The following is a 10,179-nucleotide window of genomic DNA, read 5'->3' as shown; positions in this document are numbered from 1 at the left end:
TTCACTCATCTCAACTCACCTGCGTCTGACTTCCATGCACCAGCTAATCCAACCGTTGACAGTGTCAAACGTTTCAGGTAGCCTTCCATAATAAGTTGGGTGAATTTTGGCCCATTCCTCCTGACAGAGCTGGTGTAACTGAGTCAGGTTTGTGGGCCTCCTTGCTTGCACACACTTTTTCAGTTCAGCCCACAAATTTAATTTAACTCTGAAAATTCTTATTTTCAATGACGGCATAGGAACAGTGGGTTCTCTGTTCAGGGGCAGAACTACAGATTTTTACCTTGTCAGCTCGGGGATTTGATCTTTCCACCTTTTGGTTACTAGTCCAACACTCTAACCGCTAGGCTACCTGCCGCCCCTTAGGATAGAAGTCAGGGCTTTGTGATGGCCACTCCAATACCTTTACTTTGTTGTCCTTAAGCCATTTTGCCACAACTTTGGAAGTATGATAGGGGTCATTGTTCATTTGGACCATTTGCGACCAAGCTTTAACTTCCTGACTGATGTCTTGAGATGTTGCTTCAATAAATCTGCATATTTTCCCTACCTCATGATGCCATCTATTTTGTGAAGTGCACCAGTCCCTCCTGCAGCAAAGCACCCCTACAACATGATGCTGCCGCCGCCGTGCTTCATGGTTGGGATGGTGTTCTTTGGCTTGCAAGGTTCAGGTTATGTCGACATATGACTCGTTTTACTGTGTATATAGATACTTTGTACCTGTTTCCTCCAGCATCTTCACAAGGTCCTTTGCTGTTGTTCTGGGATTGATTTGCACTTTTCACACCAAAGTACGTTCATCTCTAGGAGACAGAACGCGTTTCCTTTCTGAGGGGTATGACAGCTGCGTGGTCCCATGGTGTTTATACTTGCGTACTATTGTTTGTACAGATGAACATGGTACCTTCATGCGTTTGGAAATGTCTCCCTAGGAGGAACCAGACTTGTGGAGGTCTACAATTTTCTTTCTGAGTTCTTGGCTGATTTATTTTGATTTTCCCATGATGTCTAGCAAAGAGGCACTGAGTTTGAAGGTAGGCCTTGAAATACATCCGCAGGTACACCTCCAATATACTCAAATTATGTCAATTAGCCTATCAGAAGCTTCTAAAGCCATGACATCATTTTCTGGAATTTTCCAAACTGTTTAAAGGCTCAGTCAACTCAGTGTATGTAAACTTCTGACCCACTGGAATTGTGACACAGTGAATTATAAATGAAATAATCTGTCTGTAAACAATTGTTGGAAAAATGTCTTGTGTCATGCACAAAGTAGATGTCCTAACCGACTTGCCAAAACTATAGTTTGTTAAAAAGAAATTTGTGGAGTGGTTGAAAAACAAGTTTTAATGACTCCAACATAAGTGTATGTAAACTTCCGACTTCAACTGTGTTACCTCTTTCAATTAGCTTTCCGTTTTGATAGGGTTATTTTGCCTAAAACCTTTTGGTCTACCTATAGTATGAAAAATAAAAAATAAAAAACTCTGCAACCCTACCCAGCTTGGCAAGAGTGTCCTGAAGGGTGTTAGAATCCTCAGTGGCTCTGATAGGGTATCCTCCTCTCCTGGCCTGTTTTCCAGTCACCATCGCATGAGCCTGAAGCCAGACTTGGGCCGAACTTGTGTTTCAAAAAATCAATTCAAAGGCATTGTAGACTGAGCCTATTAAGGCATTTTCCATTTAATTTGTATCCGTAGGATAGATAAAGGGGGCATATAAACAGACAATGAAAGCTCTTACAAGATTTGATGATGATATTTCCTTAAAATAGGTTATAGGCTACAGTAGAACAGTCAGAGCAGTAGGATAAATTAAGAGGGGTAAATAGACCAAATTATTAGGTTGAGGCACATGGGCTACTAACGTCTTACTACACAATATACACATAGTATTACTTTCTTAGCTACAGTATACATATTTCCCTGGCATATTACATAATTTATGAAGCAGCATACAATACATTGTTGGACTCATATTGTTGTACTCTGCTCACTTGAACAGGAAGGTGGGGCGGTGGTCCTTCGAGTTAAAGGTTATTTTGAGCGCGGCACAAATCATGCTTCATTGACAGCATGGCCAATGTTGAATGTTTAACATTTTAAACTTGGAAAAGAGCCCCCTTAATCCCAGATTTGGGGCAACACAGACATTGTCACTGATTCTTTCCAAACCACTAATTGTTGAATTTGTGACTTCCAACTTGTTGTGTAATGTTTATGTTCAATGACCGATGAGCACCGATATGTTTTATATATCATTTCTCTTCATTATTTCTCTCCATATGACAAGGATTAAAAAGAATTTGTCAGTAGATTGTCTACTTGATTCATGATGATGACTGCTAGCTAAGATTTTGAAAGTATAATGTTGACATGATCAGTCCAATCAAAGCTACTGTAGATATAACGTGATTTGACATAATTTTATCTGTGGCCAATGAGCTTGAGCCTTCTTGGATGGGCACTTCTAATGTAACTCCATGGCAGCACCCAAGGGGCTTGAATATTCTAGCTCTACCCTTAGACTTGGCGATGATGTAGTGTCCCCATGAGTGACAGAACACTGAGCCAATCACAGCGCAATGCTCTGTATTTTCTGCTGACTTGCCCCACCACCACAGTAAGCACTGAGCTAGGCTGAAACACCTACATTTTGGAGCTGCCCTACTCAAGAAAACAAAAAAGAGATGTTTTTATGCGGCTGTATTAACTCAATGACATATATTTTTTTTACATTGTTTGCAAACTGATATGTGACACGTATTAATGCCAAAATAACGTGCAACAGGCAAGCGCCCAAAAAAATAAAAGTACACTTTTTTTGCTAAAAATGTGGGGCTCAAAACAACCCCACCTGTCCTGAATGACGGGTTGCCACTGGTGTTGCTATAGCCCCTTGCTTTAACTACTGTCATCCAGTATGCTAAATATTTTCATAAAGAAACTGATAAAACACACAGGTGAAGATCAAGGTGAATTACAAAGATCAGGAGGACCAAATACAAGAGAGGGAGAGCGGTGATGTTGTGTCCACAAATAAAAAATCATTGTGGAATCTGAAAAGACTGATATCCTGAAAGCATGATGGTGTACTTAGTACGTGCACATGATAACAGAAAGGAATGAGGCCGGTAGCTAGCTAAGTGTCATTGTAGCAAAGTATTTATAAACAAAATTAGATCTCTTAAAAGTTTTGTTCATCATTGATTTTGGCCCAATAAGCCTGGTATATTCCCTCTTTCAAGGAACTTTCCTTATTTGACCAAAAATCCTTCAGGCCTACCTACAGAAAAAATAAAATAATAATACGGATCCTTGCTCAGCCTGGCAAGCGCTGAGAGGGTATTCTCCACTGCTGGCCTGCTCTCCAGACACCATCACATGAGCCTGAAACAACGTACTCTGGCCAAGCTAATGTTTCTAAAAATTATTTCAATACACATTGTTACTTCAACACCTGATAAATACAACAAAATGTCCCTGCCAGCCTAGTGTGTTGTACTCACAAATGCTTCACAATTTATTTATTTATAGCCTTGAAATAATAGAAATAATATAGCCTAAATAATTCATTTTTGTTTCTTTTTAGGCTCCCTGTCCGGCTCCTGACCTATTTAGAGTGTTTATATGCTGTTTAATACGACATGTAGCCTTTTTGAAATGATGAGATATTTTACAGTCACCTTTCCCTGTTTTTTATTAACATGCCTTTCATTCATTTCATATGGTTTGGTAATAAGAATAATAAATGGGACTTAAATAGCGCTTTTCAAGCACCCATGGTCACTTTACAATTAAAGAAATTAAGAAGGAAAACAACAAAACAGGAGTCAAAACAAAACATCAGACTAAACAAGACATGAATTATGAGAGGGGTAGGGTAAGGGGTTTAATACTTCAGAACCAAATGGTAGCTCCAGGTAGTTGGGCTTCCGAGTGGCACAGCGGTCTAAGGCACTGCATCTCAGTACAAGAGGTGTCACTATAGTACCTGGTTTGAATCCAGGCTGTATCACATCCGGCTGTGATTGGAAGTCCCATAGGGCGTCTCACAATTAGCCCAGCGTTGCCGGGGTAGGCTGTCATTGTAAATAAGAATTTGTTCTTAACTGACTTGCCTACTTAAATAAAGGTTCAATAAAAAAAGTCATAAAAATAGATGGGTGTTGGTTAAATTGGGATTTTAATATTTGGAGCAGCAGTTATTTTTCCTTTGAGTGAGGAGTGGTTTTGGTTTGAAAGGATGTGGAGCACTCTGATTTCCGACTGGGCAACTCCGCACACTCCGCAGTGAACTTGACACAACTGTGGGAAGCAATTAGAGTCAACATGGGCCAGCATCCCTGTAGATTGCTTTCGACACCTTGTAGAGTCCATGCCCTGACGAATTGAGGCTGTTCCTAATGTTTTGTACACTCAGTGTAGACTACAAACACTCACACACAAAACACATAAAAACATGCATATTGATGCCACACACTCACACAGGTACACACTTTTGCACTCTTTCACAATCTTCACATACACTGCTGCCACTCTGTTTATTATCTATCCTGATTGCCTAGTCACCTTCACCCCCACCTACTTGTACATATTACTTGAATTACCTCAACTACCCTTGCATATATTCTTGCATATAGTCTCGTTATTGTTATTCTAATATTTTTTTTCTGCATTGTTGGGAAAGGCCTCATAAGTAAGCATTTCAAGGTAAAGTCTACACTTGTTGTATTTAGCGCATGTGACAAACAGCATGATTTGGGTTTAGCCTACACAGAACTGAATTAGCTGATCATTTTGAGAGGGGAGAAGTCCTCAACTTCAAAACTTTGTTCAATCAGTTGTACTCACTACTGCCCTTGTTTGTTGTGGTAGAATGACAGACACAGCCAAGAAACACCCACACCCTCAAAACAACTCTTGTTTGCCTTAAGTCATGTCTGCTAGCATTTCTTAATCAGATTTGATGAAAAACGAGGCCAAATCTGGAAGTGCAGTTGCCTTTTAAAGATCGAATACGCAGTCGGGGAAACTACACCACTGTCCGCCCCATGGCCGTTGTTATTGTTTTTTTTGTTACCAAAGCAGAGGTGAGGAGCATTGGGTAAAAAGAAAATGCAGTACATATTCTGCTGTTCTGTCTAACGTGCAATGATGTCCAATGGAAAAAAACTGTGTTCATTGTTTGCTGTAACGTCTTTGTTGTTGTAATAGCGCAAAAGGACGTTGGAGTTTCACCATTAAGGATTCCAACTTCAATGAGAAATCTCTCTCTCTGAGAAACTGTTCTGTGGTGCAACTGACAACATTAGGGGGAATCTAAATGACTGCCCCATGTATGATAATGGCTCCAGCATTTGAATGTGTGTGGGTGTGTCTGTGTTTGTGTGTGTGTGCATGGGAGCATGTGTGTGTGTGTGAGTGTGTGAGCCTAGAGAACTATTATTGAACTCGGTCTCTCTTAGCCAACCAAATAGACTTGTTGTTGTTGAGTTGTGTGTTTGAATGAAGCTCAACCGGAGTCAGTGGTTTTATGGGCTGTCAATGGTTCTGAGGAGCTCCAGAGTTTGGGTTGTTGGAATGTTTTTGGAAATCACAGTCCTGGCATATAGACAGCCTATGTCACCTCAATGGAAATGGCTGTAAAAAGTGTGGTTGTGTTTAAATGTTTACAGCATGTGGATTTGTGTGCATGCGTGTCCCCACATTCACTCCAACCCCAGCTAGTCTGGAGACTTACTGACCCTCCCTCTTATAATACTCTTCTATCACTATTAGAAATGTAACGTCAGATGCCCATGTCAGGGCACATGGTTGTGTGAACATAAATAGTGATAGTATTTTGCACCAGCCCTGCACTGACACTGCACTACCCTGAGGTCCCCCAGGAGTGTGTTGGCGTCAGGCAGGTGAATGATACATCCAGAAATACACAAACCCTGGCAGACAGTCAGACCAGCATTCATATCCTCTCACATCACACTTTATGAATGGTGAACGCAAGTGTGTGTGCGTGCAATATGTGTGCGCGTGTGTGTGCGTGTGTGTGTGTGTTGAGTGGAAGGATGATCAGACTTCCAGGTTTACATGTATTTATATTAGAGCCATATTTCATGATAAATATAAATGTGTAAAATGTAAAACAGTGGAGTGGCATTTCCTAGAACACAGGAATCAGGAAGCTTCAAACAGGAAGAGAGGGGGACGGCCTTCACCACTCTCTCACCGCTCAGCCTGGTGTGTGTGTGTCTGTGCATGTGTGTGTGTTTGTACATGTCGTATATAGACCTCTGCAATTGTCCTTGTAGGCAATGTGTCATTACAGATCCAAATAAAATCCTCAAGTGTGTGGCATATGAAGCTATAAACATAGACAGCTATTTGTCTCTTTATTTCTGTAGAAATACTTATTCTCTGCTCCAAACCCAATAATCTATCCGGCTCTCGTGGTGTGTGTGCGTGCAAGTGTGCGTGTCGGTGCTTGTGTACATGTGTATGTGTGCGTAGATTCAGGATTAGGAGATTAGAGAGTAAATCTCTGATTAGATCAACTCCCCCGCAGGATGAGATTAACACTCCTTAATTACGATCCCCCATCCCTTCTTCTCCTCTATTACGATCCCCCCATCCCTTCCCAGTCCCTCACACCCACACATTCTGTTTACACATCACAACCCTTTAAATCTGTTTACAGATGTAGGATCTTCATTTGATCACTCTTTTGTTGCTGAGAATTTTCCGCACAACAGGAAATGCAGATGAGCTTCTTGATTTACATAAATTCACTGAAAACCCACACTAACATACTGTTATTTATACAGTAGGCCTATTTAACTTTTCATGTAGCCTACTTTTGCACAGTTAATAGCACCGATCAAGCAACATTATGGACTAAAAGTTCAAATCCTGTTGCTGCAGGATTATTTTGCTGTGGATTAAGGTCAAATTGAGATCCTACACCTGTAAGTGAAGTCTTTCTCTCTCACGCTGTCTTAAATGTTTTGCGCCAGTGAGCAGAAGAGGGGATTGTTGAATGTTTGTGTGTGTCAAAATGATTATAGTAAACTAAAACTAAAATCATGAAAAAACTATTTAGTTAACTGAAATAAAATAGTTAACAAACCTGTTTGAAAAACTAAAACTCTGAGAGTATTATCTTTGAGTCCAAAACAAACTAAAATAAAATCCATCATGAATTATGTTCAGTATTAGTTTTCTAAAACTTTGGCAAAAATCTAATTGGGGTTTCAAAGGGATTTTCAAGCAACTGAATCTGGTGGGTAAATGCAGCCAGGAGATGGAAATGTTTCAAATAGGCCTAGCTTGTGAATCACTATCACTAGCTAACAGCAAAAAACTAATCTAGGTAGTTAACTTGATTCATAAATGTACTACTAAATCTAAAACGGAGTGACTGCTGATCTGACAACTAAAGGTTCCAAAGCTTCTCTACTTTACGCACAGTCTCTGCTCTACTCGTAGAAAACAGGCCACTCTGGCAAATGTTTAATAAAGTTAGTGTCTTCAGAAAGCACTCACACGATTTGACTTTTTCCACATTGTTGTGTTACAGCCTGAATTTAAATTCCATCCATTGACTACTGGGGTCTTAATGATATTATGATTAAGAATCGTTACCCCCTACCACTCCTCTCCTCGGCTTTTGAACCTCTCCAGGGGGCCACCATTTTTTCCAAGCTGGACCTTCAGAATGCTTACCACCTGGTTCGGATACGCAAAGGAGATGAGTGGAAGACAGCATTCAACACAGCCAGCGGACATTATGAGTACCAGGTCATGCCGATTGGACTCACCAACGCCCCTGCTGTCTTCCAGGTCCTGGTAAATTATGTGCTCTGGGACATGCTAAAACAGTTTGTGTTCATATACCTTGACGACATCCTGTTTTTTCCCGGTCTGCCCAAGAACATGTTCTGCATGTCAGACAGGTCCTTCAGCGCCTCCTGGAAAACCAATTGTTCGTAAAAGCCGAGAATTGTGAGTTCCACCACTCTACCATCTCCTTTCTGGGATATGTCATTGCTGAGGGAAATGTCCAGATGGATCCTGGAAAGGTGAAAGCAATGGTGGATTGGCCTCCACCCACATCCAAGGTGCAGTTGCAACGTTTACTCGTTTTGCTAACTTCTACTGCCGTTTCTTTCAGGGTTACAGTACCCTGGTGGCCCCCCTCTCTGCACTCACCTCTCCCAAAGTACCGTTTACATGGTCTCCAGCTGTCAACAAAGCCTTTGTGTTCCTGAGAGTTGTATGGATCCAGACCCGTCCCATCAATTTGTGGTTGAGGTTGATGCTTCTGGTGTTGGAGTGGGGGCCATCCTGTCCCAGCGATTTGCCCAGGACAAAAATATTCATCCCTGTGCTTTCCTGTCCCATCGACTCAACTCTGCAGAAAGAAACTACGGCATAGGTAAATGAGAACTCCTGGCAGTCAAGATGGCACTGGAGGAGTGGAGACACTGGCTGGAGGGAGCTGAACATCCGTTTTTGGTCTGGACCGACCACAAGAATCTGGAATATTTCAGCACAGCCAAGCACCTTATTTCCAGGCAGGCCCGGTGGGCTCTGTTATTTACTAGGTTAAATTTCACCTCCTACCACCCAGGGTCTAAAAACGTGAAGCCGGACGCTCTCTCTCTTCTATCCAGTTCCTCTGCCACTCCCTCTGAATCTGAGACCATCCTCCCTGCCTCTTGTTTGGTGGCTTCAATTGTTTGGGGAATTGAGGCTCTGGTCCCCAAGGCTCAGCGTTCCCAGTCGGACTCTTGGGGGGGGGGGGGGGGGGGGGCCGGCTAACCATCTGTTTGTGCCTGATGCGGTCCGGTCTAAGGTCCTGGAATGGGCTCACTCCTCCAGGCTTACCTGTCATCCTGGTACTCGCCGGACCCTGGCTTTCCTCGGTCAACGCTTCTGGTGGCCTACCATGGTTCCTGATGTCTCGGCCTTCGTCGCCGCATGCATGGTATGCGCGCAAAGCAAGACTCCGTAGCAAGCTCCACGTCTGCCCTCCTACAGCCACTTCCGTCACTGGGCTGCCTCCGTCAGATGGCAACACCATCATTCTGACAGTGGTGGACAGATTCTCCAAGGCCGACCATTTCATCCCTCTTCCTAAGTTACTTTCAACCAATGAGATGGCCCAGATTATGGTGCAGCACGTCTTCCGTATCCATGGACTCCCAGTTGACATTGTTTCGGATCGGGGTCCTCAGTTCTCGTCACAATTCTGGAAGACGTTCTGCACTCTTATTGGGTAGTCAGCCAGCCTGTCCTCTGGGTTTCAACCCCAATCTGACGGACAGTCAGAGCGAGCCAATCAAGATATGAAGACGGCACTCTGGTGTCTGGTTGCCAGTAACCCCACCACCTGGAGTCAGTAACTGGTCTGGGTGGAATGTGCCAGAAACACTCTCCCTTGCTCGGCTAATGGACTATCCCCTTTCGAATGCTCCATGGGGTATCGGCCCCTACTCTTCCCAGAGCAAGAAGTTGAAGTCATTGTACCTTCAGCCCAGATGTTCGTCCACCACTGTGGTCGTACCTGGAAAAGAGCTAGGGCGGCTCTTCTCAAGACCACCTCCAGGTATCGTCAACAAGCAGACCGCCACCAGACTCTGGCTCCTCACTGCTCGGGTCTGCTAGGTTAATCATGGCCAGTTCGTACTATCAGGTATGAAGGTAAGACCCAGACAAAATCGAATTAACAATGCTTTAATAATCCAACAGGGATAGGCAATAGACAGGTCAAGGCAGGCAGGGGTCAGTAAACCAGAGGTGGGGCAACGGTATCAGACAGCAGACAGGCTCAGAGCAGGCAGAGGTCAATAATCCAGAGGTGGGGCAAAGGTACAGGTTGGCAGACAGGCTCAGAGCAGGCTGGGGTCAGTATACCAGAGGTGGGGCAACGGTATCAGACAGCAGACAGGCTCAGAGCAGGCTGGGGTCAGTAAACCAGAGGTGGGGCAACGGTATCAGACAGCAGACAGGCTCAGAGCAGGCTGGGGTCAGTATACCAGAGGTGGGGCAACGGTATCAGACAGCAGACAGGCTCAGAGCAGGCTGGGGTCAGTAAACCAGAGGTGGGGCAACGGTATCAGACAGCAGACAGGCTCAGAGCAGGCTGGGGTCAGTAAACCAGAGGTGGGGCAACGGT

The sequence above is a fragment of the Oncorhynchus clarkii genome, chromosome 5, assembly GCF_045791955.1.
Source record: "Oncorhynchus clarkii lewisi isolate Uvic-CL-2024 chromosome 5, UVic_Ocla_1.0, whole genome shotgun sequence".
Lineage (NCBI taxonomy): Eukaryota > Metazoa > Chordata > Actinopteri > Salmoniformes > Salmonidae > Oncorhynchus > Oncorhynchus clarkii.
Note: the sequence above shows the minus strand (reverse complement) of the source record.